Below are 27,494 nucleotides of genomic sequence, written 5' to 3'. Positions count from 1 at the left end.
TGGTAGGTGTGATGTGGTAACACTATAACTCAAAAACTCAAATATTTTCATTTTGTAAAAAAATGTTAATGTCATAAAACCAAATCTAGAAAAGGTGTTTGTTTTTTCTTTGAAATGTTTACTTATATCAATGGTCCACTTCTGTTACAGTACTGATTCAGGAGGATAATGATGTACATAAAACAATTGAACAAAGACATAAAAAAATGTTAGAATGAGCAGCAGGCATCATATTGGTAGTCTCGAATCAGACTTCCTAAGAGATGACATTTTGCATTGCTCTTAATAGAAAAGATCTTATGGGTAAATTCTTGTGGTAACTAAGGAGATTGCTAATGAACAAATACAAGGTCAAGGAGATAGCTGAAGATGGCATTAAAAATTTTGTGGAAATAAACATAAAAAAGAGCTAATTAAATATATAAGACCTATATAGGCTTTTAATTTTTTAAATAGCTCAATTAAGTACTGTAATCTCACATTTTAAGGAATTAGGAGAAAAAAAACAACACAACCCAGAACAATTGTTTTATATAGATTTACTGCAACTTCTCTATCCAAATTCCACTGCAATTTTTAAAGACACAAAATATATACTTAAGGGGCAAAAGTGATATAGTACAACAGGTAGAGCATTTTTCTTGACAGAGCCAACCCAGGTTCAATACATGGCATCCCCTATAATCCCCAGGAGAATTCCTGAGGGTAGAACCAGGAGTAATTTATAATAATCGCTGGATGTGGCCCTAAAATAAAACTATATACATGCACATACAAGCTATGTATGTATATATATATATACACACACACACACTCAAAAAGTTTATATAAAACCAACCCCCACAACCCTTCTACATATAGTTAATAAAATTAGAAAGCATTGCATGTCTCAGCTTTACATTTTTTATTGTTTTTTTCCAATATCTTTTTTTCTTTATTTAAACATCTTGATTACAAATATGATTGTGATTAGGTTTCAGTCATGTAAAGAACGGCCCCCTTCACCAGTGCAACATTCCCACCACCAATGTCCCAAATCTCCCTCCATCACACCTCACCCCCATCTGTACTCTAGACAGGCTTCCCAGTGCCCTCATTCATTCACATGGTAGTTCTCAGTGTAGTTATATCTATAACTGCACTCACCACGCTTTGTGGTGAGCTTCATGAAGTGAGCTGGAAGTTCCAGCCCTCCTCTCATTGTCTTTAAGGATTGTTGCAAAAATGACTTTTATTTTTCTTAAAACCCATAGATGAGTGAGACTATTTTGTGTCTCTCTTTCTCCCTCTGACTTATTTCACTCAGCATGATAGACTCCATGTACATCCAAGTATAGGAAAATTTCATGACTTCATATCTCCTGACAGCTGCATAATATTCCATTGTGTATATGTACCACTGTTTCTTCAGCCATTTGTCTGTTGAAGGGCATCTTGGTTATTTCCAGAGTCTGGCTATTGTGAATAGTGCTGCAATGAAAATAGGTGTCAGGAAGAGGTTTTTGTATTGTATTCTTGTGTTCCTAGGGTATATCCCTAGGAGTGGAATAGCTGGGTCGAATGGGAGCTCAATTTCCAGTTTTTGGAGGAATCTTTATATCGCTTTCCATAGAGGTTGGACTAGACGGCATTCCCACCAGCAGTGGATAAGAGTTCCTTTCTCTCCACATCCCCGCCAGCACTGATTGTTCTCATTCTTTGTGATGTGTGCCAGTCTCTGTGGTGTGAGATGGTATCTCATCGTTGTTTTGATTTGCATCTCCCTGATGATCAGTGATGAGGAGCATGATCAGTGATGAGGAGCATTTTTTCATGTGCCTTTTGGCCATTTGTATTTCTTTTTTATCAAAGTGTCTGTTCATTTCTTCTCCCCAATTTTTGATGGGATTAGATGTTTTTTTCTTGTAAAGTTCTGTCAGTGCCCTGTATCTGTTGGATATTAGACCCTTATCTGATGGGTATTGGGTGAATAGTTTCTCCCACACAGTGGGTGGCTCTTGTATCCTGGGCACTATTTCTTTTGAGGTGCAGAAGCTTCTCAGCTTAATGTATTCTCATTTGTTTATCTCCGCTTCCACTTGTTTGGAGAGTGCAGTTTCCTCCTTGAAGATGACTTTAGTCTCAATGTCATGGAGTGTTTTACCTACGTGTTGTTCTATATACCTTATGGTATCAGGTCTGATATCTAGGTCTTTAATTCATTTGGATTTTACCTTCATACATGATGTTAACTGGGCGTCTATGTTCGCTTTTGCAAGTGGCTAACCAGTTCTGCCAGCACCACTTGTTGAAGAGGTTTTCCCTGCTCCACTTAGGATTTCTTGCTCCTTTGTCAATAATTAGGTGATTGTATGTCTGGGGAACATTTTCTGGGAACTCAAGCCTATTCCACTGATCTGAGGGTCTGTCTTTATTCCAATACCATGCTGTTTTGATAACTATTGCTTTGTAGTACAGTTTAAAGTTGGGGAAAGTAATGCCTCCCATTTTCCTTTTCCCTATGAGTGCCTTAGCTATTCAAGGATGTTTAATGTTCCAGATAAACTTCATAAGTGTTTGATCCACTTCTTTGAAGAATGTTATGGTTATCTTTAGAGGGATCACATTAAATCTGTAAAATCCTTTGGGGAGTATTTCAGATTTACATTTTAAAAGTTTTAGGGATCAAAATAGTATGGTCTGGAAATAAAAGCAGGTACTCAGACCTATAAATGAGTCCATAGATAAATTCTCATACATACCTAGAAATGAGTCCATAGATAAATTCTCATACATAAGTATAGTTAATGTACTAATGAACAAACAAACATAAGTTGGGACAGAAAAGCCTCTCCAACAAATATTGGGAAATTTGTTAATCACAGGCAAAATAAAACTAGATCACTATTTCAGTAATGCATAAAAGTTTTCTCAAAAATAGTTAAATGATGTAATTGGTCCAAGATTTAAATCCATTCAATACATCAAAGAAAACATAGCAAAAACACTTCATGATACTGACTTCAAAGTGTCGTCAGTAATTCAAATTCACTTGGCAAGACAAACAAAAATAATGGGATTACATCAAACTAAAAAGCATCTGTACTGTGAAAGTAAAAAAAAAATTTGGATGGTTTCAGTTATGTGTGGTATATAAAAAAATAAAGCGTGGGGCTAGGCAAAATTCAATGAAAACAAATAGATTATGGTCATATAACGGAGGTTACTAATGAATAGTAATGGATAGAACAGGTCATAAGGAAGCACTGAAGGAATAATTACAGCAGGTATGGTATGGTTACACTGTAGGTATTGTACACTGTACCTCTAAAACTTAAACTTTTACAATATTATAATTTATCATTCCCTAAATTAAAAATACAATATTTGATTTAATTTATGAATATAGTTACTTTTGCACATATGTTTAGGGATATAATTGATTTGTAATTTTGCTATTATCAAACTCTATCTCTTGCTTTGTTGTTTATTTCTTTTTGGTTCAGGAATCAAGGCTAAGTCTACCTATTAGAATGAAATGGGGATTTTCTCCCATTTATTTTGCCAGAAAAGTTTGTCTATATCAAAATTATTCACCCAAAAACTTTCCTCCAGAAAAGTTATTTTTGTTTGTTTGTTTTCCTATTGTGGCACTACCCCAGGCCACTCAGAGCCTAGACCAGTTTTCTAGGGATCAGTACAACCAGGACTGCACTTATTTGCATGCACCAAACATACAAATCAGTCTCCTATCAACATTATTAAGTCAACATTTTATGCCAGTGCACCTAAAATTTTAGATGACTTTGTTAACTACTCAAAACAAAGGGATATTCTGGCTTTTGCTTATTATTTTATTCTTAAAGATTTCCTTTAAATTCATTTTTGTGTGCCTAGAAAGAAATACTTTAACTTATATAGGACTTATTGTTTTAGAAGATTCCTCAGAATGTAAAATTTGCCATAATAGCAAAAAAAATAAGTTTGAGATTTTAATTTAATAATATATACTTATTACCATGGGAGAAACACTAAAATTTAACAACTACATTAAAATCTTGGATTTAAAGTTTTGGTATCATTGTACCAAAAGTTTGGATTCTTGATGGATTAAAAAATTTTGGATCCTGGTAGAATCCAGACTTTTCTGAGTCCTACTTCACTTTAGTTGTGAATATATTTTCCTCTTTATCATTATTCAAAGAATGCACACACATATGCATATTATTTGTCTCTATAAATTTATAAGTTATGATTATTAAATGTTGAATAATACAATGTTATAAGTATATAGCACTTACAGATAATAGTTTCCTTAATCTGAACAATAATCCTGTAAGTAGCATTAATACAATCTGTCCACAGCTGTGAAAAATTAGGTTGTGAAGAACTTGCCAAAAGCCATAAAACTAGTAAGTGGAAGAGATGAGATTTAAACCAAAAGTCTGACTCTATGTTAAAAAAAATACTATTTCCAGAATTTGCAGCACTAAAGTATTTAGATTATGTAAAAAAAAAAAAAAGCCTAACATAGCATCTGGCACAAGTATTTTAACATTTAATTTTTATAATAATATAGCTTTTAATGGTGAAAGATTTTATAAGGTGAAGGGGAAAACAAACATGATACATTCTTTCATGGGTTATTATTCATTAATACTGACAGGTCTACAAGAAAAAAATCTTGAGGGACTTAAGGTATATGAAAGTAGGCTCAGTATAACTGTATACTGTTTAACTATTTAGATATTCTGGAAAAGACAAAAGGAAAGAGTCTATGTTTCTAGAACAGAGTCTAGAAATAGTGGTTTACTGCATTTAAGTGTGAGGAAACTTTGGGTTAATGATGAAAAGAGTTCTTGCTTTAATACAATGTTAGCTAAAATAAAAAAACTGTTTCTAAGAATTACGAGTTTTTCTTTATGTTAATTATTCTTCAATAAGCAAGGCAAACAAAATGGCAATTTTTTCTGAAGGAATATCTGAAGTATATTTATGATGCGTTTTGTGTCTGATTGACATAATGAAGTAATGCTCCTATTTTAAACCTACTGATTTTTAGAAATATACTTCATTTAATCATGAAATATATATTCATGGAATAGTAATAACAATCCCTTACCAATCTCCCAGAATGGAAGAAAACCTTTGAGAAAGGGGGCTTGCTAATGTCAGTGTCTATATGCCTATAAGTTTTCTTAGATTTCCTATTTCTTTCTACACTCTTTGAGAAATAGATCACAAACTGCTTTCTGGCAAGGATTTCTTGCTGTAAGACCAAAAGAAATGTAACTTTTTTTTTCTTTTTTGATTTTTGGGCCACATCTGGTGACGCTCAGGGGTTAATCCTGGTTATGAGCTCAGAAGTTGCTCTTGGCTTGGGGGACCATATGGGATGCTGGGGGATCGAACCGTGGTCCGTCCTAGGCTAGCGCAGGCAAGGTAGGCACCTTACCGCTAGCGCCACTGCCCTGCCCCAAGAAATGTAACTTAATAGTACTAAAAACTTATGCAATGACAAAATTGTATGTGTCAGAATAAAACCAAGAATATTGTAGTTCAAAACCGAAAGAATGGAAAACATGCTATAAGTTAGATTAGTGTGTACTATTAGTAACTATCATTAAAATATTTCCCCCCAAAATTAAATGCACAATAAATCAAACTTGGTTAGAAGAATTAATTTCTTGCAATTATAGTAAAACTGAAGAGAAAAATTCTATTATGAGGAATAAATAAGATACTATTAGGAGGGAAACAGTCTATTTAGTGATAAAAGAATTGGGCTGAAAGCAGTAAAAGTATAATTTTTTAAAGTATTTTTCCCCAGCCCCCCTCCTGAAAGTACAATTTTTTTTTTTTTTTTTGGTTTTTAGGGCCACACCTGGTGATACTCAGGAGTTACTCCTGGGTATGTGCTCAGAAATGGCTCCTGACTTGGGGGACCATTTGGGACGCCTTAGGATCAAACCAAGGTCAGTTCTGGGTCAGTGGCCTGCAAGGCAAAAGCCTTTACCACTGTGCTATTGCCCCGGCCGCTGAAAGTACAATTTTTAAAGGTACAGTATACCCTATGTATTGGATAGCTTTGATTATAAGGAGGAAACACTCCCAGCTTACTGAAAGAATGTTAACTTTGGAATTTGATTGATCTAGGGAACATATAAAGTATCTATATGCCAAAAAGGTTTGTTTTGTACTATATTATTCAAGAAAGATTTTTTCAAGATTTTCATTTTATGTGTGAGAGTAGCATAAACAATGGGTAAAGTCCCCACTCTACATAATTTGTTTTTATAAATATAAAATCTTTATTTAAGCACCATGATCACAAACATGATTGAAGTTGGGTTTCAGTCATAAATAGAACATTCCCACCACCAAAACCACCCTTCTTCCCAACCTCTGCCTAAATTCGAGACAGGCATTCTACTTCTCTCACTCATTAAAAAATTGTCACGATAGTTGTTAGTGTAGTTATTTCCCTAACTGCACTCACTACTCTGTGTGGTGAGTTTCATATTGTGAGCTGGTCCTTCTGTCCCTCATCTCTATTGTCTCTGGGCAATATTATAATAATGTCCTTAAATTTTCTTAAAACACATAGATCAGTGAGACTATTGTGAGTCTATTTCTTTCCCTTTAACTTATTTCACTCAGCATAATAGATTCCATGTAAATCAATGTATTGGAAAACTTCGTGATTTCACCTCTCCTGACAGCTGCATAATATGCCATTGTTTATATGTACCACACTTTTTCTTTAGCCATTCATCTGTTGAAGGGCATCTTGGTTGTTTCCAGAGTCTGGCTATTGTAAATTGTGCTGCAATGAATATCGGTGTGAGGAAGGGATTTTTGAATTGTATTCTTGTGTTCCTAGGATATATCCCTAGGAATGGATAGCTGGATCATATGGGACCTCATTTTCCAGTTTTTTCTTTTTTTTGGGGGGGGGGGGTTGGGCCACACCTGGTAACATACAGGGGTTATTCTGGGCTATATGCTTAGAAATCTCTCCTGACTTGAAGGACCATATGGGATACCAGAGGATCGAACCGCACTCTGTCCTAGGCTAGTGTGTGCAAGGCAAATGCCCTACCACTTGCGCGACTGCTCTGGCCCAATTTCCAGTTTTTTGAGGAATCTCCATATTGTTTTCCATAAAGACTGGACTAGATGGCATTCCCACAAGCAGTGATTAAAAGTTCCCTTTTCTCCACATCCCTACCAGCACTGATTGTTCTTATTCTCTGTGATGTGTACCAATCTCTGTGGTGTGAGATGGTACCTCATCATTGTTTTGATTTGCATCTCCCTGATGATTAGTGATGTGGAGCATTTTTTCATGTGTCTTTTGGTCCTTTGTATTTCTTCTTTGTCAAAGTGTCTGTTCATTTCTTCTCCCTATTTTTTGATGGGATTAGATGTTTTTTTCTTGTTAAGTTCTGTCAATACCTGTATATTTTTAGATATTAGCCCTTATCTGATGGCTATTGGGTGAACAGTCTCTTCCATTCTGTGGGTGGCTTTTGTATCCTAGGCACTATTTCCTTTGAGGTGAAGAAGCCACTCAGTTTAATATATTCCCATTTGTTTATCTCGGCTTCCACTTGTTTGGAGAATGCTGTTTCTTCTTTGAAGATGCCTTTAGTCTCAATGACATGGAGTATTTTACCTACATAGGCTGCTCATTGTACCTTATGGTTTCAGGCCTGATATTCAGGTCTTTAATCTTCTTGGATTTGAACTTTGTGCCTGGTGTTAGATGGGGGCCTGACTTTGCCTTTTCTTTTTTCAAGTGGTCAACGAGCCAACAACACCACTTGTTGAAGAGACTTTCCTTGCTTTATCCACTCTACCTGATTATTCAAGATTCAGATTAATCTTTTGAATCCCAAATAAATTTATTTTAGGAATAATTCAGCCTATTTTGATGGTTAATTGTATAGAACAGTTGAGATATTTGCATAAGGGCCACTGAATAATACATATGACATCATTTTGTTTAAACACACGGTAAACAAAAGTGGTAGTTCCTTGAATTCTTGTGCTAAATCATCTTTTAATCTACTTTGTGCTTTTACATTGATTGAATAATTACCTACCAACAGCCAGGTATAAATCTAGTTTGGAGATATATTGTACTTCTTTGTGTTAATATATAAATCTTGAATATATAATATATAAATATATTTGCTCTATTGACACATATACTGATGTAACTTACAAGGAAAATGGTGTTTATTTTTCACTGAGAATAGTCTTTCAAAATCATAAGACTAAAATGTAAACCTGGGGTCTCAAACTCGCGGCATGCAGGCTGTTTGTGCCCTCTGTACAACATTTTGTGGCCCTGCCCTAGATGAATCTTTTTTTGTTTTGTTTTGTTTTAGTTGTTTGGGTCACACCCCCCAATGTTCAAGGCTTACTACTTACTTTGCACTCAAGGATCATCCCGACTTTGCCTCCTGCGGCCCCCAGGTAAATTGAGTTTGAGACCCCTGATAAACTAACTTAAATATAGATACTTTCTGGGGAAGTGTTTAAAATGTATTGTCAATGCTGAGTCCTTAAAAGCACTCTTTTACTTCATCTCAGAATGAGAAAATATTCTAATCACAATGTTTAATGCCCATTCTATACAACTTTATGTAACTGTTAGTATTAAAAAAAGTATGGCTGACAAAATAGAAATTGCCACCGGAAAAATAATGTACCAACAGACACAAAAATATTTATAATCACCTATTCTTAGGTAGATGAAAATCAAGACCAGACTAATATCATCTTATACCATGTACAATGGTCTTTATCAAAAAGACAAGAAATTACAAGTGTGGGTGAAGGAATGGAAAAAAAATGGAACCTTCCTAAACTGTTGTTAGAAATACAAACTGGATTAGCCATTTAAGGAAAACAGCATGAAAATTCTTCATGGGGAATAAAAATATAAAACAATATTTTATTTATATGTAGAATATGAACATAGAAAAATAAAGTACAAATCCAAAATTCTTAGATTCTGACAATACAAATGTAATTACCGGAGTGGGGGGGAGTAGGCAGGAGGGGAGAAGGCCTGGGAATAGGTAGAGAGGATTAGCTGGATGTTTGCCAAAGCTAACCAGAATTTTGATGACGAGCCAAGTTTATATACATTCATAGAGATGTGAAATTATACTCCTAAAGTTCTACAGTATATGTCATCTAGGGATAAATCTTTCTATAAGTGAATATGAACGTATTTGCTGATACTACAGGTTGCCATGCTATTATTATTGTTTCCTTTTATAGTATCTGGGTTTTATATAGAGGTAAACATTAAGTTATGAGATTTAATGCTGCATTAATTTAATGATGCATTAATTTTATAAACATTCTATTTACAAATGTGAATAAAAATTGAAAAAATTATCAATAGGAGTGCTCGCTTTGGCAGCACATATACTAAAATTGGAACGATACAGAGAAGATTAGCATCCCCTGCGCAAGGATGACACGCAAGTTTGTGAAGCGCTCCATATTTAAAAAAAAATTATCAATGGGAAAGGCCTGTTGGACTAGTACTTTTAAAACAAATACAATGCTGTCATCTGTCAAGTTAATTCCAATTTCCATTTCAGCATTATAATCACCACTTTAGTAGCTTAATCAAAAAGTAATCCCAGAAAAAGTTTGGTCAAATATTATGTAAAGTAAGACCTTCCTGACTGTCCAAGTTTGTAAAAGCAAATCTATTTTTAACTGGGATGTAGACATGCTCAATTTAACAAGTGTATGAGACAGAAGTTCTGAAGGCTTAAAGACAAGTTGTGAACATTGAGGCTCTGAGGTAAGAGGAAAGTGATGGCAAGGAAAGCAAGCATTCAGCTCCCTCAAGAAGCCTAAAGAATATGACAACATAACATTCTAAAATTTTACCCTTTGAGTTTTAAGAATGGCCAGTATTTGAGGCTTTCTTTATAGAACTAAAAATGCTAAAAATGCCTCATAGAGAGAATGGCACGGGAATAAAAATTCCAGTACCTACTGAACAGCTAATCTGGTTTCTTGGCTCTGAGAAGGAGATTAAAGCTCTATTTTCCTCTTTTCCTTGTCATCACTAGATAATGATAATTTCTATTATATTTTATTTTTGTCTTTCCCTAATGTTCTCACAAATCATTGATACATGATGCACATCACATAAAACTTCCATTTGATTTATAACAATTTTAAACATTCTTCTTAAACTTTTAAATCAATTTTGGAAATAGGTTTTAAAACGTTTCCAAAGTTCTGGCTCATTTACAAACTTGAGCTGTTATAAATACAGTATCAGGTATTTTTTTAACCACATCTTCTTTTTAATTATGAAACAGAGCACAAAGAATGACTCTTATTTTACACTTGCCCAAAAACTTCTTACTAGTCCAATAAAATATTATGAGAAAAGAAATATTTTTTAAAGCTGCCTTATTTTTATTATGATTTGTGCAGCTGATAATTGTTTCTATAACTACAACTGACAGTTTTTCCTCAATTAATTAAACTATGGCACCAGTAAGATATGTGTTTGTTGTTGTTGTTTGTTTGGGGGCCATACCTGGTGACACTCAGGGATTACTCCCGACTCTGTGCTCAGAAATTTCTCCTGGCAGGCTCAGGGGACCACACAGAATGCCAGAATCAAACCCAGGTCTGTCCTGGATTGGCTGCATCCAAGGCAAAAGCCCTTCTGTTATGCTATCACTTTTTCCTAAAACCCTCAGTTATAGACAATGACAGGAACCTGTAATTATTATTTATTTTTATAACACTGGGATATTTCTTCATCTCAGACCTAATAAATTATTATTAAATGTATGCTTTTTCTGTGACAAATATGATTAAGTGGAGTTTTGAAAATCAATTGTTATATCAGGGCATAATATTTCTAAGCTGAAAGAAATAAGTAAAATAGTTTTATGGCATAAAACTTACTGAACATTATTTCCTTATTCTTTTTGTTTTTTTGTGGGTGAAGGAGGAGATGAGAACTTCCAAAAATTGCTCAGAGGTTCTGGATACTCCTAGTGATTGTTGGGACATGACTATGTGAACCTGACAGGTGGATGGGGCCACAAAGACATTGATACTAGGACCTAGCAAAGCCGGGGCCCACTAGGAGAGTGTCAGGGATGGGGCCCAAGAGACCATTGAAGGGAAATGACTGACCATGTGTATCCCAAAACAATCCAAAAGATCAATAAAAGCAAAAATTGGTTCTTTGAAAAAATAAACAAGATTGATAAACCATAAGGAAGACTCACAAAGAAAGAGAGCAAGTGAGTCCTAATAAATTGAGTCAGAAATGAAAGGGGGCTGTCACAAGAGATACTACAGAAATTCAGAGCAATCAGAGATTACTATGAGCATTTTTATGTCATAAAATGAGAGAACTTAGAAGAAACTGATAAATTCTCAGATTCCTTTAACTTCCTAAGATTGAACTAAGATGCTGTGGAATACTTGAATAGACTTATACCTATTGAGAAAATTTAAATGGTAATAACCCCCCACCCCCCCAATAAAAATCCCAGGCCCAGATGGACTCACTAGTGACTTCTGGAATTTTTTCAAACCTTTAAAGAGAACATATTGTCTCTTTAAAGGACATACTGCCTTTTCAGACTCTTCCAGGATATTGAAAAAACAGAAATACTGTCAGTTTCAGTTTACGTGATAACAAAAGCCAACACAGACTCCACAAAAATAGAGGATTACAGGATTATATCCTTACTGAACACAGATGCAAAGATCCTCAACAAAATACTAGCAAATAGAATCCAATAATTTATCAAAAAGACATACACCATGACCAAGTAGGATTCATCTCAGATACAAGGATGGTTTAACATAGGCAAGGCAATTAATGAAATATACCATATAAATAAAAAGATCAAATAAAATCATATGATCATAGCAATATGTGCAGAGAACACACTTGACAAGACACTGCACTTATTAATGATAAAAACCCTCAACAAAAATGGGAATTAAAGGAAGATTCCTCAATACAGTCAAAGTGATTTACCATAAGCTCATGGCATTTTACTCAATGGGAAAAATTTAAAGCTTTTTCTCAAAGATTTGGCACAAAACAAATTTGCCCACTCTTGCAATTTTGATTCAATATAGTATGGGTTATACTTGACATAGTAATTAGGCAGAAAAATATATCATGGGCATCAGCATGATGATATATTTAAAATATCCTCAGAACTACATAAAAGGTTTCTAGAAACAATACATTTATATTGTAAAATGGCAGGCTACAAATTTAATATGCAACAATGCATGGAATTTCTATATGGAAATGAAAGTGAAGAAAGATATCTTTAAAAAGGAATTCTATTCATAACTGGGCCTCAGAAAATCAAGTACCTTGGATTCAGTTTAAGATAAAAGACCTATACAAAGAAAACTACAAAACACTGCTTCAAGAAATAGAAGAGGACACAAGAAAATGGAAAAACATAACCTGCTCATGGGTTGAAAAATTAACATCACATGGATTGGGAAAATTAGCATAGAAAATATTAATACTTTCCAAAGCATGTACAGACTTAATGCAATTCCTATAAGGTTACACATAACCTTATTTTTCAAAAATAAAAATATATCAAACAATCCTGAAATTCATATGGAACAATAAACTTCCACAAATAGCTAAAGTATTATTTGGAAAAAAAAAGATGGAAGACATCACTTTTCCCAACTTGAAACTGTATGATAAAGTAGTAGTCATTAATTGTAATAAAGACAGATGAATGGAAACTTGATTATCCTGAAACTGCTCTTCAGATATATGATCAATTAATCTCTGATAAAGGGACAAGAAATATGAAGTACAGTAAGGAACATCTCTTCAACAAGTGGTGCTGGGAAAACTGGTCAACTCCATGCAAAAAAATGAACTCAGACCTCACCTTAATGCCATGCAAAAAGGCCAAGTCAAACTGATTAAAGACTGTGAAATCAGACCTGAGACCATAAGGCAGATAGAGGAAAACATAGGCAGAACATGTCAAGACACTGAAGCTAAAGGCATCTTCAAGGATAAAACACTATTGACCACATAAGTGAAATCAAAATAAACAAATAGGACTACATTAAATTAAGAAGCTTCTACACCTGAAATGTAATGGTAATCAGAATACAAAAATGTCCACGGAATGGGAGAAACCATTAATCAAATACACATCCAATATGGGGTTACTATCTAAGATATATAGCGCAGTGGTATGATTTAACACATACAGGAAAATATAACCCAATTCAAAAATGGGAAGAAGAAATACACAGGTATTTTCTCAAAGAAATATAGATTGCCAAAAGGAACATGAAAATATGCTCCAATTTATTAATCATCAAGGAGATAAAAATAAAAATAATGATATCATTTCACAACACAGAGACAGGTACATATAAGAAAGTATAAGAACAACCAATACTGGCATGGAAGCAGTCAGGTGGAGACAGAAGGTAAGAATTTTGACAGGCCCAGTCTTTTTGGAAAACAATCAGAAAATTCTATAAAAAGAAATTAGGTTTCCATATGATCCAGCAATACCACTCCTACCAATATACCTGAGAAGTCCAGAAACACAATGCAGAAAAGCCCTTTGTATTCCTATGTTCATCACAACAGTATTCACAATAGTCAGAATCTGGAAACAAACCAGAGAATAGATGAGTGGATAAAGAAAAAGTGGTACATCTACACAAAAGTGGTACATCTATACAATGGAATAGCATATAGCTGTTAAGAAAAATGAGATAATGAAATTTGCTTATGGATGGATATGGAGAGTATTATGCGGAAAGAAATGAGTCAGAGGGAGATAACACTTATTTGTGTAATATAAATATTACACTTATTTGTGTAATATAAAAACAATAGTATGGTAATATCAGGAACAATAGAGATGAGGGCCAGAAGGACCAGTCCATGGTAGAAAGCTTTCCACAAATAGAGGGAGTGATGTTAGAGCAGAGAAGGGACCGCAATGACAATGATAGTTGGAAATGATCACTGTGGACAAGAAATGGGTGCTGAAAGGAGAAAGTGATGGGGCCAGAGAGATAGCATGGAGATAGGTGCTTGCCTTACATGCAGAAGGACGATGGTTTGAATCCCGGCATCCCATATGGCCCCCCGAGCCTGTCAGGGGAGATTTCTGAGCGTAGAGCCAGGAGTGGCCCTGAGCACTGCCAGGTGTAACCCCTCCCCCCCCCCAAAAAAAGAAAGTGATATGCATGGTATCTTGTCTTTAACAATACTGTAAACCAGAGTATCTAAAAAGAAAATAAAAGGAAGTGGGGGGGGGGGATAAATGTCTGCTGCAGAGGCTGAGGCAGGCAGTGGAAAGGGTAGTAGAAGACTGAAAGGAAACTGGGGACATTGTTGGTGTGAAAATGCACTGGTGAAGGGTGTTGTATATTATATAAAACTCAATCATGAACAATGTTGCAAATGTGAGAAAAAAACTGTATTATGAACGACCATATAAACTATGGTGTTTAATTAATTAAAATGTACTTATAGAAACTAATTAGAAATTTAAAAGGTGAATAAATAACAATGTTTTAGTGATGTTATATGCAATCAATAACTAAATTTTTTACAATAAATTTTTGTTCAATGTTTGGCATTATTCAGAGCAATGCAGATATAAAATAAGGAAATATTTAAGGCTGTACAATTTAAAAAATTAAATTACTACTATTAAGAGTGAAAGCAAAATGTAGAATAAGAAATAGTTCCAGTAAAGTTCATTTTCCAACTAAAAACAGAATTCATGTATTTTTATTATTACTATTTAAGGAGTAGCTTTAAGAAATATATGTTAGATACTGAAACAGTTACTAATTCAAAGAAGTCAACTGTATTCCTCAGAGACTAAATACAAATGATTTTGGTAAAAGTCTGGCTGGTGTCCTAGTCTTTGCTGTGACTGAATCATGAGTAATGAAGGAAAGTATCCAACAGCTTCCATCAGCTTCTCTGCATCTTTATTATGGATGAAAAAAATTAATAAAAACTATTCTTAACTGATCATGACATCTCTGCTAGGATATATGTTCTTAACTGTATTCTACAATTCCAGTAAATGCTGTTTAAATACATACTTCATACCTATGTTCAGGTATGTAGGCAGACATGACTCACCTGAAAGCTTTATTTTATAAAATACCAAGCTGCTTGTATGCATGACATAGTCTTATTTTCAAACGCTTACTTGAGGCCGGAGACTGTTCAGTGGTCAAACCACATACTTAGTACATGCTTAATACAAACCTGACACAATCAAATATTCATTCCTTAGCCTCATGTGCCCTTTTAAGAACTGCAGAGTACAGTTCTTATAGTCCTTGTCACTACAGCCAACTACCAAAAAGCATCTAATTCTGGTACTGAACTGTTGTTTTGATTGGGAGAGCATTGCCAACAGGCTCTAAGAGCCGCATTAACACTGCTTGAGAGGGCCTCCAAAATAAATACAGTTGAAACTAAGAGCAATTTGAAAAATAAAATAGGTTGATATACCAATTGTATAAATATATAACTTATGAGAAACAGAACATACAAACCACTAAATAAATGGCTAGACTTAGCTTTCCTGTAGAAATAAATTGTTTCTAGTAAAAGGAAGATTTTTAAAAAGCTCTGCTAATGATTGTCAAAGTAGTTGGAAATTTATTGACGTCTTCTCTTCAGCTATGTCATTCTGAAATATCTGATGAAACTTGTGGTAAATTTTGCAACTCTAAAAATATGAAGTAAAACTGATAGTTATAATAATAACACTCAAAAATGATAATTTTCAAATAATGGAGAGACATTATTTTACTGAAATTTATTGTCATTTATATAATTTAATTTGGAGTTGTTACCCTTGCTATTTCATTTTGTTTGCAGAGAATCCAGACTATCAAAAGTATAAATTTCTAACAAAGTGGGACATGTTTTTATATGCAACAAGATGTTTTTTTTTAAGTTTGCCATGTATTATTTCAGATTCAAGGATAATCATTAAAATGTAAGATTACCTTACTTAATTTCAAGCAGCTATGAGTTTAATTGATAGGAATTTTTATACTGGTGTTTGCCATGTACTATGATTAATTTAAAGAAACATTTACGAAAATATTTATTTATTGTACTCAATATGGTATATATTTTTAAATAATATCTTTATTTAAACACCTTGATTACAAACGTGACTGTAGTTGGATTTCAGTCATAAAAAGAACTCCCGCTTCACCAGTGCAACATTCCCATCACCAATGCCCCCATCTCCCCACTCCCCTACACACTGCATGTATACAAGACAGACTTTCTACTTCCTTCATTCATTGACATTGTTATGATAGTTCCCAAAGTAGTTATTTCTCTAACTGCACTGACCATTCTTTGTGGTGAGCTTCATATCATGAGCTGGTCCTTCCAGCACTCATCTTTTTTGTCCCTGGGCATTAATACAATAATGTCTTTTCTTTCCTATTTTTTTCTTTTTTAAATATTTAATTTTTATTTATTCTTTATTTAAACATAGTGATTAAAAACAATTGTAGTTGGGTTTTAGTCATAATAAGAAAACCCCCCCTTTACCTGTGCAACCTTCCCATCACCAATGCCCCATCTCGTCCCTCCCTAACCCTCCATCTGTATTTGAGACAGGTGAGCTTCATATCTTGAGTTGGTCCTTCTGGCCCTCATCTCTGGGAATTATTTCAATGTCTTTAATTTTTCTTAAAACCCATAGATGAATGAAAGTATTCTGTCTCTCTCTCTCTCTTTCTCCCTCTGACTAATTTTATTCAGCTTAATAGATTCCATATACATCCATGTATAGGAAAACTTCATGACTTCATCTCTCCTGACAGCTGCATAATATTTTATTGTGCATATGTACCAGTTTCTTTAGCCATTCATCTGTTGAAGGGCATCTTGGTTGGCTATTGTAAATAGGGCAGCAATGAATATAGGTGTGAGGAAGGGACTTTTGTATTGGATTTTTGTGTTCCCAGAATATATCCCTAGGAGTGGTATAGCTGGATCAAATGGGAGCTCAATTTCCAGTTTTTTGAGGAATCTCCATATTGTTTTCCATAAGAGCTGAACTAGAAGGTATTCCCACTAGCAGTAAATGAGAGTTCCTTTCTCCCAACTCCCCACCAGCACTGATTTTTTTTGTTCTTTGTGATGTGTGCCAGTCTCTGTGGTGTGAGATGGTACCTCATTGTTGTTTTGATTTGCATCTCCATGATGATAAGTGATATGGAGCATTTTTCATGTGCCTTTTGGCCATTTGTATTTCTTGAGAAATTGTTATTTCTTCTCCCCATTTTTTGATGGGGTTAGATTTTTTGTTGTTGTTAATTTCTATCAATACCTTGTATATCTTAGATATTATTAGCCCCTTATCATATAGGCATTGGGTGAATAGTTTCCCCCATTCAGTGGGTGGGTTATATATCCTAGGCACTATTTTCTTTGAGGTGCAGAAGCTTCTCAGCTTAATACAGTCCCATCTGTTTATTTCTGCTTCCACTTGTTTGGAGAGTGATGTTTCCTCCTTGAAGATGCCTTCAGTTCAATGTCATGGAGTGTTTTAACAACATATTGTTCTATATACCATATAATTTCAGATTTGATATCAAGGTCTTTAATCTATTTGAATTTGACCTTTGTGCATGGTGTTACAAGAAGGTCTGTGTTCGCTTTTTCAGAAGTGACTGATCAGTTGTCCCAACACCACTTGTTGAAAAGGCTTTCCTTGTTCCATTTACACTATAATAATATTTAATAAAGAAAAAGTCTACAATGTTAAGAGGTACTTGAAAATAAAAACATACATATTTAATGTGAGAGTATGATTACACAGAAATTTAATAATGACAGAGGACAATAAGTTTAATACTCAATAATTTTCAGGTCCTAAATATGTCAATTCTCATAAGTAATATTTTAATAAAAAACTATTGAAATATTTTTTAAAAATGAAGCATTTTAGTGAAATTGAGATAAAACAAAATTTAAAAAATATTTTAGAGGGTGAAATGTTCTATAAAGAAAAAATTATAAAGGAAAAGAACAGGGACTGAGGAAACAGGTAGCTGGTAAGATGCTTGCCTTGCATGCAGTTAACACTGGTTTGATCCCTGGCACAGTATATGATCCTCTAAACACTATCTGAAGTGATTCCTACGCAGAGAGTCATCAATAAGCTCTGAGTACAGCTAAGTGTTGCCTAAAACAAGGAAGGAAGGAAGGAAGGAAGGAAGGAAGGAAGGAAGGAAGGAAGGAAGGAAGGAAGGAAGGAAGGAAGGAAGGAAGGAAGGAAGGAAGGAAGGAAAAGGAGAGAAAAAGGAAGGAAGGAAGGGAAGGAGGAAGAGAGAAGGAATGAAGGAAGGGAAGGAAGGAAGGAAAGGAAGGGAAAAGGGACAGAGGGAGGGAGGGAAAGGGTGAAGGAAGGAGGAAGGGAGGGAGAGAAAGTAGAAAGGGAAGGAGAGAGGAGGAAGAGCAGGAAAAAAGGAGAGTGGGACAAAGGAAGAACAGAAGGAAGGAGGGAAGGAGGAAAGAAAGAAATGAGGGAATAAAGAAAGAAGGGAAGGAAAGAAGGAGGGAAATGAAGGAAGGAAGAAGAGGAGAGAAGGGAAAAGAAGGGAGTAAAGGGAGAAGAGAGTGAGAGATAAAGGAGGGTGAAAGGAAGAGGGGAGAAGAAAGGTAGAAGGGAGGGAGGAATTTCCATGGAACAGATCATGATAGTAAAATCAAAGACAATCTTACTGTGAAGTAAGAGTTGAAATATGAGTTATGATGAAGGAGAGAGTAAGTTATCATCTAAAGAGACTATTTCAGTGCAGAGGATTTCTTGCATAAAAGCAATGTTACAACTCATCAGTATGAAGAAAAGGCAGGATGTGTGTTTGGAGCAGTTTTAGAGAAAAATAGAGAGTTAAAATTAGAGTGGGAGGAGCATCAAGATAAACATCTATGACATTGAAATATAGAAAATAAAGCTACAAATTTCTTTAAATTCATTAACGAGAATGAGTCAGATCTTAACATGCTGGTATTAAAAATTCCAAAGGTATCACTAGACGATACCTTTGGACCTAATCCAGCTAACCCTACCTTCAGTCGCCTTTATGACACCTTCCCCATTTCAGCCTGTGCTATAATCCTGCCCTGGACTGTGAAACCTGCTCCTGGCAACCTTGTTTCCTGAGATCATCCCTTCATAATTGTACTACCAGAATGTAAATACCAGATATTTCATGAGGAATCATTGCCTGCCTCTTGGGTTAGCCTGATCTGAGACAGAGTTACTCCAGCCTTAGATCTGTGGGGACTCACGTCCACCAGCCCTGTGCCAAAAGACCCTGAATAGCTAAAGCCATACTAAATAATCAGAAAGTGAAAAATCATCTGAAACTATACTGTAATCTATACTATATAATCTATAATGATCAAAACAGTGTAGTACTGGAATAATGAGACTCTCTAACCAATGGTTTAGAATTGAATATTTAAGGACAAATCCTTTTATATATATATATATATATATATATATATATATATATATATATATATATATATATACACTTATATATTTTTTTGACAAAGAAGATGAGAACTTAAAATGAAGTAAAGATAGTCTCTTCAATAAATGGTGTTGGTAAACTGGATCATCATATATAAAAAAATTAAAGTTGGATACACATCTCACAAGTTACATAAAAGTCAAAGTGGATCAAATACCTGGAGATCAGACCAGAATCTATAAAGTACACTGAGAAAAATATAAGAAGAATGTCTGAAGACTTGTACCATAAAGGTGACTTTAATGATATAATGCTACTGGCAAAGAGAACAGAATAAAAAATAAACAAATAAGACTACATAAATTTCAAGAGTTTCTGCATGACAGAAAATAACACATGCTAAAACTATAAGATAACTAATTAGAAGAATATAGTCACACTCAACTTATTACAGAAAGGGTTGGTATCCAAAATAAATATATGATAATATAATTACATTATATTATATTCACAAAGACCACAACAAAACCCTATCAAAAACACAGAGAGGAAACTAACAAGCACTTTTCTGACAAAGACTGACAGCTGGCCAAGAGGCACATGAAAAAAATGCTTTTTTTTAATAAGTAAATTACTTATTAATAAAGAAATCCAAATCAAGTCAACAATGAGATATCATTTCAACTTAGAAAAAGAGGCATCTTTCAAAGATACTGGAAACAACAGGTATTGGCAGGGATGTGGTAAAAAGGAATTCTCATCCAATGCTGGTGGGAATATTATTCAACCGATATAGAAAACAGTATAAATTTCCCAGAAAATAAGAATTGTGCTGCCATATGACTCAAAAATTCCACTTCTGGGTATCTATACCCTGAACACAAAAACAGTCATTCATAAGGACATATGCATCCCATTATTCATCACAGTACTTTGTACAATAGCTAAGATATGGATTCAACCTGGGTATTCAATGATAAATATGTGGACTATGAAACTGCAAGGAATGATAAAATTATGCAATTTGCTACATGATGGAACTGAAAGATAATATGTTAAGTGAAGTGAGTCAGAAGAGAAACACAGGATGCTCTCACTTGTGGTAATCAGGTACTGGATGAGGAAATATAAGGTTTTAAACTGGGATACCTCGTTTATCCTTGAGCCTTGAGAGTTTAGGGAGGAAAAGAATAGAGAAAAACAGAAACTAAGGGGAGAAGATACATATAGGAAGTAACTGAGGTGGGGTGAGGGTGAAAGGTAGCCAGGGGTCAAGGTCCTCAGGTAATTGGTAGTGCGGTAGTTAGTGCACAGGAGTTGTATAGTTATATATCTAACCCCCCCTAATAACATTGAAAATATGAAATCAGGGGCTGGAGTGACGGTGCAACAGTAGGGCGTTTGCCGTGCACACGACTGACCCAGGACAGATGGTCTGATTGCAGTTTGATTCCCAAACATCCTACATGGTCCCCAAGCCAAGAGGGATTTCTGAGTGCAGAGCCGGGAGTAACCCCTGTGTGTCACCGGGTGTGGCCCAAAAACAAAAACAAAAAGAAAACAAACAAAAAAAAATCAAAGCTACATCAACCAAACAAATTATGACTGATAAGGTGGCAGGTTGGGAGGGAACCAGTGGACAATGGTGGAGGGACTGGTAATGGGATTGCTGATAGAATAGTGTATGTCTAAAAACTCCACTATAACTTTGTAAATACTTCTTTAAAATGATTTTTTTTTTAAATCTAAAGGAAGTTAAAATAACAAATTAAAAAAATCCAGAATTCTATCCACTGCCAAACCTTATCTCATTTCAAGATTCAATTCTTGTGCTCCCCACTCACCACCAGGTGCGTCCTCACTGAATCTCACTGAACCTGAGCACTGCAGAGGTGGCCCAAGTGATGCATAGTGCTACTGACCTGAGCAGATGGGTCCACATCATTGGACCCAGGCATTGACCTTTCCGGCTCCCTCTATGCAACCATGTACCACAGAAAATATTTCCTGGGTCCACAACAATCATTGGAGAGCAATCCCCTTATAAAAATTACAGTGGGAAAATTCAGTAGTTTGCATATCAGTGATCCTATTTGTAAACAGTATTGGGCTGTTTAAGTTAGAACAACATTTTTCCAAGGTTTCCAAAGTTATAAATAGAAAATAGTCCCTTTAGATAGATAGCAATCCCTTTCAATAGAAGATGAGGAAGTGCTGGAGATGAGACTACTTTTTCATATTATGCTTCTGTACAATTTTAAAGCAGAATCTTTGTATTATTTTTACTCTAAAAAGACAAGAAAAAGCTATTAGCATATCTGTGGCATGGTCTGTTTCTGGTGAAACCTCATCAGCAGTTGATGAAAGAGTTTTTGCCTTTTGCCCTTTGGATGCCATCTCAGCATCCTAAAATGGATTTTGCAAGTATTCAATTTCTTAACTTCCTTTCTCAGGGATAATTCCGATTATTTTACGAAGTAATAACAGTTTTACTAATGAATTTCAGTTCCTCAATGAGAGTTTCTTGGTTACTTAACAACTACAAAACTCTTGGCAACTTCACTATGGTAACTTCTCCAGGTTGATCATGTCTGAGTCTACTAGAGTCATATATATGATCATATTCCATTCTTCTCAGCTATGACCAGCACTCAGAAATGCACTTCTTTTTCTTTTCAAAGAGGTCTCTCTTCTTCCACATAAAGACTTTGAATTCATTTAAAACTTAATTGTTGTTACTGAGAACTTTCAAAAATAACTTTCCCTATATTAATCATAGGCAGGCACCAGATTTTGCATTAAGAGCAGGGCCAAGTTTCTGAATCTTCAGTATTTTCTCATAGAAGCTGATTTTTTTAAAAAACAAATATCCTTTAAGAAAGAAAAAAAAAGCTTAATGAACTTAAAAAAAAATAACTGTAGTAGAGTGACTGTCTTGAATACAGGCAGGGGATGGGAAGGAGGGGGGTGGAATTAGGGGTGGGAGTGTTGTACTGGTGAAGGGGGGTGTTCTGTTTGTGACTAAAACCCAACTATAATCATGTTTGTAATCATGGTACTTAAATAAAAATTATAAAAAAATAAGAGGCTGATTTGATGATCCCATAAAGTAAGTGTTTTTATACATGTTGCTATTTCAACTAACTTAATTTTGCTATTTGTTATATATAGAATCATTGTATAAGAGCTTATGGAATGATAGAGCCTTCAATGGTCACTTAAATAACCTCATGTTCTTTGTGGTAAATTGTGTGTATGTATGATCATCTCTCACTTTACTTTCAAGGATAAATTTTTAGTATAGTAGAACTTAGAAAGCTAAAGTCATACTTTCAACATTTCCCAACTACCATAAAGTATTTATAAATAAGAGACTTAATTCTGCAGCAAATTCCTGTGGCCAATTTTTTACTTTTCTTTGTGTAAAGACATAGTTATGATAGAAGAGTTGCCTAGTAAACTTGCACTCATAAACATTCACCAAGTTTGAGGTTGTTAGAGAGATCCTGACAGGAAGCTAGATTTAAATATTAACTCAAAAAACTTATTGTGTTCTAATGACAACCTGCAATTACCATTTGTAGAGGCTCACCAGAGTCCACTCCACATTTTAAGCAATTTTATGAGATTTATATCTTATGTGTATTGATTTTTGGTGGCTAAATTATGATTCATTGACTTATACTATATAGTAAAATTTTATTCTCAATGTTTTAGAGGTACCAGTACAGAGTCCTCCAAGGTTCAAATCAAGATGCTGTAAGGGTTGTTTTGTCCATAGACTCTAGAGAAAACCCATTTTCTTTTTGACATTTTTAGTATCTAGAATAGCATTTCTTGTATTCTTTAGTTCATATTCCCATTCTGTATGTTCAGAATCAGCTGTTTAAAATCTTCTTTAGTTGAGGTCTTTTATCACATGCCTCCTTACTTTGCTGTCTGAAATACTGTTCTTCTTTCTTTAAATAGGGATGTTTGTAATTCTGTTTGGGGCTCCTCTAAATTACTCAGGATAACTTTTGCATCTTATATTTGTCATATAAGGAAACATTTACAGGTTTCAGGAATGAAGACCTAGATATTTTGGGGCATCATTATTCAATCACACCATACTTTTCTCTCTCTTTTTTCATACAAAACTGAAATAAGAGTTCTAGGCTCTGGGCATTAGGAAATTAGTATTTGGGAGAGGGGCTGCAAAGGGAGGAGTGGGCAAAGGTATTATTCTGTCATGGAAAAGTACACAGAATAAATATGAAGGTATGACCTAAAACCAATGCAATTTTTAATTCTTTCAGGAAGACCACATTCCGTGCCACCTTCACTGCATCTGGCTCATTCTTTCTATATAGGTCTGACTCCCACTGTTGTCCTAGATAAAAGTTTGTGCATGAGCCAAATAAGCCTCATAAATGACCAAACAAGACTGTCTCCTTGCCTTTGCATCTTTAGTGGAATAGTTTTGTCCTCTTCCCTCTACATGAAACTTCAACCTCCATATTGACTGCCAACAGAAAGCCCTACCTACTACTCTCTTAAATCTTTAAAATCTTCCTATAACATGGCAGGTTAATTGGATTTGGGAATTTTACAGTATCCATTTAGCAGCTTGGAAAGTTTTCTCATTTATTTATTTTTGTTTGGGGGCCATACCTAGTGGTACTCAGGGCTTATTCTTAGCTCCAAGCTTAGTGATCACTCCTAGCGAGATCATGGATACTGCCGATCTATTTAGGTCGATAGCATTCAAGGTAAGTGCCCTAGATACTATACCATCATTTCTGACTTCAGTTTTCATAACATATGACTCTAACTCTTATCTCTAGCAATAATGTAATCATTCAGAAGTCAGATACTCTACTTAGAATTCATGCATATTAGTTGCTCTTCCTCAATATACCAAAAGAAATTTCATACTCCAGTTCCCAAACACTAAAACCATCATGTAGTTGTATGGTCAAAGTATGGGCTGAGGTAGCCCCAGAGGTCCCAAGCCCATTGGCTGTATCCCCTGTAAAATATCTTTTTCAAAATATGTCTGCAAAGTGTATATTTTTCTTTAAACATAAAAATTAGTTTAAAATTATTAACTTGCTGTGTTTTCACATCATACTAATATCACATTAAATGCTAAGTATATAAAAACAAATTTTTTTCCTAAACTCTCAACCCATTTGTGATAACTCTAAAAAGCATAAAAAATTACATTCTTATAAACTAATAAAGGAAGCTTATCAGAGTCCAGTGGAAATTTGCATTAATATTTCATTGTTAATGTGACTGCTATGTATAGTTTTCTCAAAATCACCAGGCATATAAAATCCTGGAAGGATTTGTTTCTTGCTGTGTAAAAAATGAAAAACATGTTTCTTATACCATGAATGTCTACACATGGAAATATGGAAGTTAAATGCAATCTGAGTAATGGAATAAAAATGCATTAGATAATAGAAATAATAAGTTCAAAATAAATCAAGCATAGATTTAAGTATTTACAATATAATGAATTACAGGACTATATAAGGAACTAACATTTTAAAAATTTCTTTAAAAACACAGCCAGGATTTTTAGATTATAAGAATCTACATATATACACTAATCTCACATACAGAATATATATGATGAAGGGTGTGATAAATATAAATACTTACGTTTTCTTGGACTATAAAGATTTTTTTCGATTTTGGTACACATTCAGTGGTGCTTAGGGTTTATTCTTGGCTATATGTTACCAGGGATCACTCCTGGTAACTTGGGGAAGTGCATAGGGTTCTGAATACTCAACTCAGATAAAATGCATACAAGGCAAGAGCCCTATCAACTATACTGTTGCTCCAGCCCCTGTAAAGAGAATTTTTTTAAGGGATATTTTGAATTAAGAACAAAAACTTTTTCAGAAACTTAGAAGACTTTTGGCATTGACCTTTCTCAGTTTACAAACCAGGAACCTATTTTGTAAATATTCACATCAATGTACTAAACAAGATAGTTTTCTTCAAAATAAAAGTGGTTGAAAGTGGCCTACTGATAAATAACTTATTTTCTCCTCATTTGTTTATTATCCCATATCTTGTATATGCTCAAGTTCATACATGTGTTTATACTTTTCACCATATATCAATTCATACTATTTAGGCATAAATATTTAGATATAATATTTATATCTATAATATTTAAAGAAATAGACTGCTTACACAATGCTTTCTTGGTAATAAAACTGGCTAGTAATTTCTCACTGATATCAAACTTCATTTTGTTTGATATCAAGCTTCATTTTATTTTACTTCTTAAATTAAAATAAAAATCATCTAAATATGAAAAAGTTGAACTGCTCTGGAAATAAAGAAGTGATGGGAACAAGAAATATTCTTTTACCATCATATCGATCAGGTTTCCAAAGAATATCTGACAAAATGTTAGGGCTTCATAAACAAAGAAAAATAGACATTATATGACAAACTTTATTTTAGAAGAAATAAGTATACTTCTTTCTTCACAAAAGTTATAAGGTTTAGTCAGTATTAACTCTTAATTATTTTATTTGAAATGTTTAACTTGGCATTTCTTATGGTTCTAGACAATCAATCTTTCCCAGTGTGCATATGTGCTTCATTTTACTTTTGTAGTTGCTCTTTCAACTTTCCTACTATATGTGTTCTGTATATTCCACCTAAAAAGAACTTCTACTCATTATTTATCTTAGGACTTTTTACTTTTGTGTTTCCTAATCTGCCATTTTCAATTAGGGCTGTGTTTTGCCCACACCATTCAGAAATCCACTTGTTACAGCTTTGGTATAAAGTTTCTTGATGGTCATGATTAAGTATGCCCTATGCCCTCCTCATTGATGCTCTGCTAATGATTGCCTTAAAAAAGTAATCACAAGAGGACTGATTCTCAAAACTTAATTTGAGGTGGAGTTGTTTGAAGAAGGGCATTGGAACTCTACAGGAGGGAAGTAGGAACACTGGTGATGGGTGTGATTTGGAATTATGTGATGTGGAAAACCTTTGTTAATAATAATAAAAATCATAGTACTGCAATAAAAAGATTTAAAATATGCTCTATAGTTTCCTAAAGTATGTGCTTTTTTTTTGGGTTAAAAGTCTAGATTTTATGTATTTGTTCACATCTTTTAAAATTATAAGTAGCTGAAGGAAGTATTTCTATTCAGGATAGTTGTTAGCTCTTCAGTCCTGAATACTGTGTGAAATTTTTCAGTCACTTGTAGATGGATCCTGGAAATATTGCCTAGCTTCTAAACATTGCCTTGTCCTCAACCCCAAGCAATTGGCTGAAACAATGTATCGGCTTGTTTCTGCGTTTTGTTTATGTGGCACCAGAGATCATACCCAGCAAAGCATGAGCTACCGCCCTGTAATCATTTTCAAGGACAAACTAAACACATATTTGAAATAATAAAGTGAAAAAAAATCATATCAGAATTCCATGAGAACTTTAAGATTCTTCTAATCACAAGAACATTCTCTGGGAGAAATTCCTTTGGGAAAAAGTCTTATTTATTTTCATCATCTCATCAAAGACTGGATAGAATATGATTGAGGGAAAGGAATGAAGGTAAGTGAATGCCCTTTCTCTGGGAGAGTAGAAGCCATAAATCTCAAGTAAAAGAGAATGAAGTATTGATTCCCTAAGAATGAGGTTGACAAATATTAACAGTGAAATATTAGAGTTATGAAATCTCCCTTCTTTTTTCCTTTTCCTTCCCCCAACTTTCCTCATTTTCTGTTCTCTATTACTCACTTGGTACCTTATGAGGGCAGAAAAAAAGCCACAAAGAGGTGAGTCAGGATTTCCAACATCTCTGACAGCTTCTGTCTCAAGTCCTGCTGTGATGTGATTCCTGTTGCCTAATCAGTCCTGTCTTGAGTCAGAGAGGGGTACTGTGACTAGGGTTTTGTTTGATCAGACACTT

At 34.5% G+C, this 27,494-nt stretch overlaps 1 protein-coding gene and 1 non-coding gene across 2 annotated transcripts in view; one reads left to right on the top strand and one right to left on the bottom strand.

Annotated features, from left to right (window-relative positions):
• The window catches only part of XRCC4 (X-ray repair cross complementing 4), a 215,121-nt gene that overhangs the window by 36,082 nt on the left and 151,545 nt on the right, over window positions 1–27,494 (bottom strand). The window lies entirely within an intron of this gene.
• LOC126003238 (U6 spliceosomal RNA) lies at window positions 9,406–9,510 on the top strand. The gene has a single exon (XR_007493770.1). It is a non-coding gene; the product is annotated as a U6 spliceosomal RNA (small nuclear RNA).

This window comes from Suncus etruscus, chromosome 2 (assembly GCF_024139225.1).
Source record: "Suncus etruscus isolate mSunEtr1 chromosome 2, mSunEtr1.pri.cur, whole genome shotgun sequence".
NCBI classification, from domain to species: Eukaryota; Metazoa; Chordata; class Mammalia; order Eulipotyphla; family Soricidae; genus Suncus; species Suncus etruscus.
Note: the sequence above shows the minus strand (reverse complement) of the source record. Positions and strands in the feature narration are given on the sequence as shown.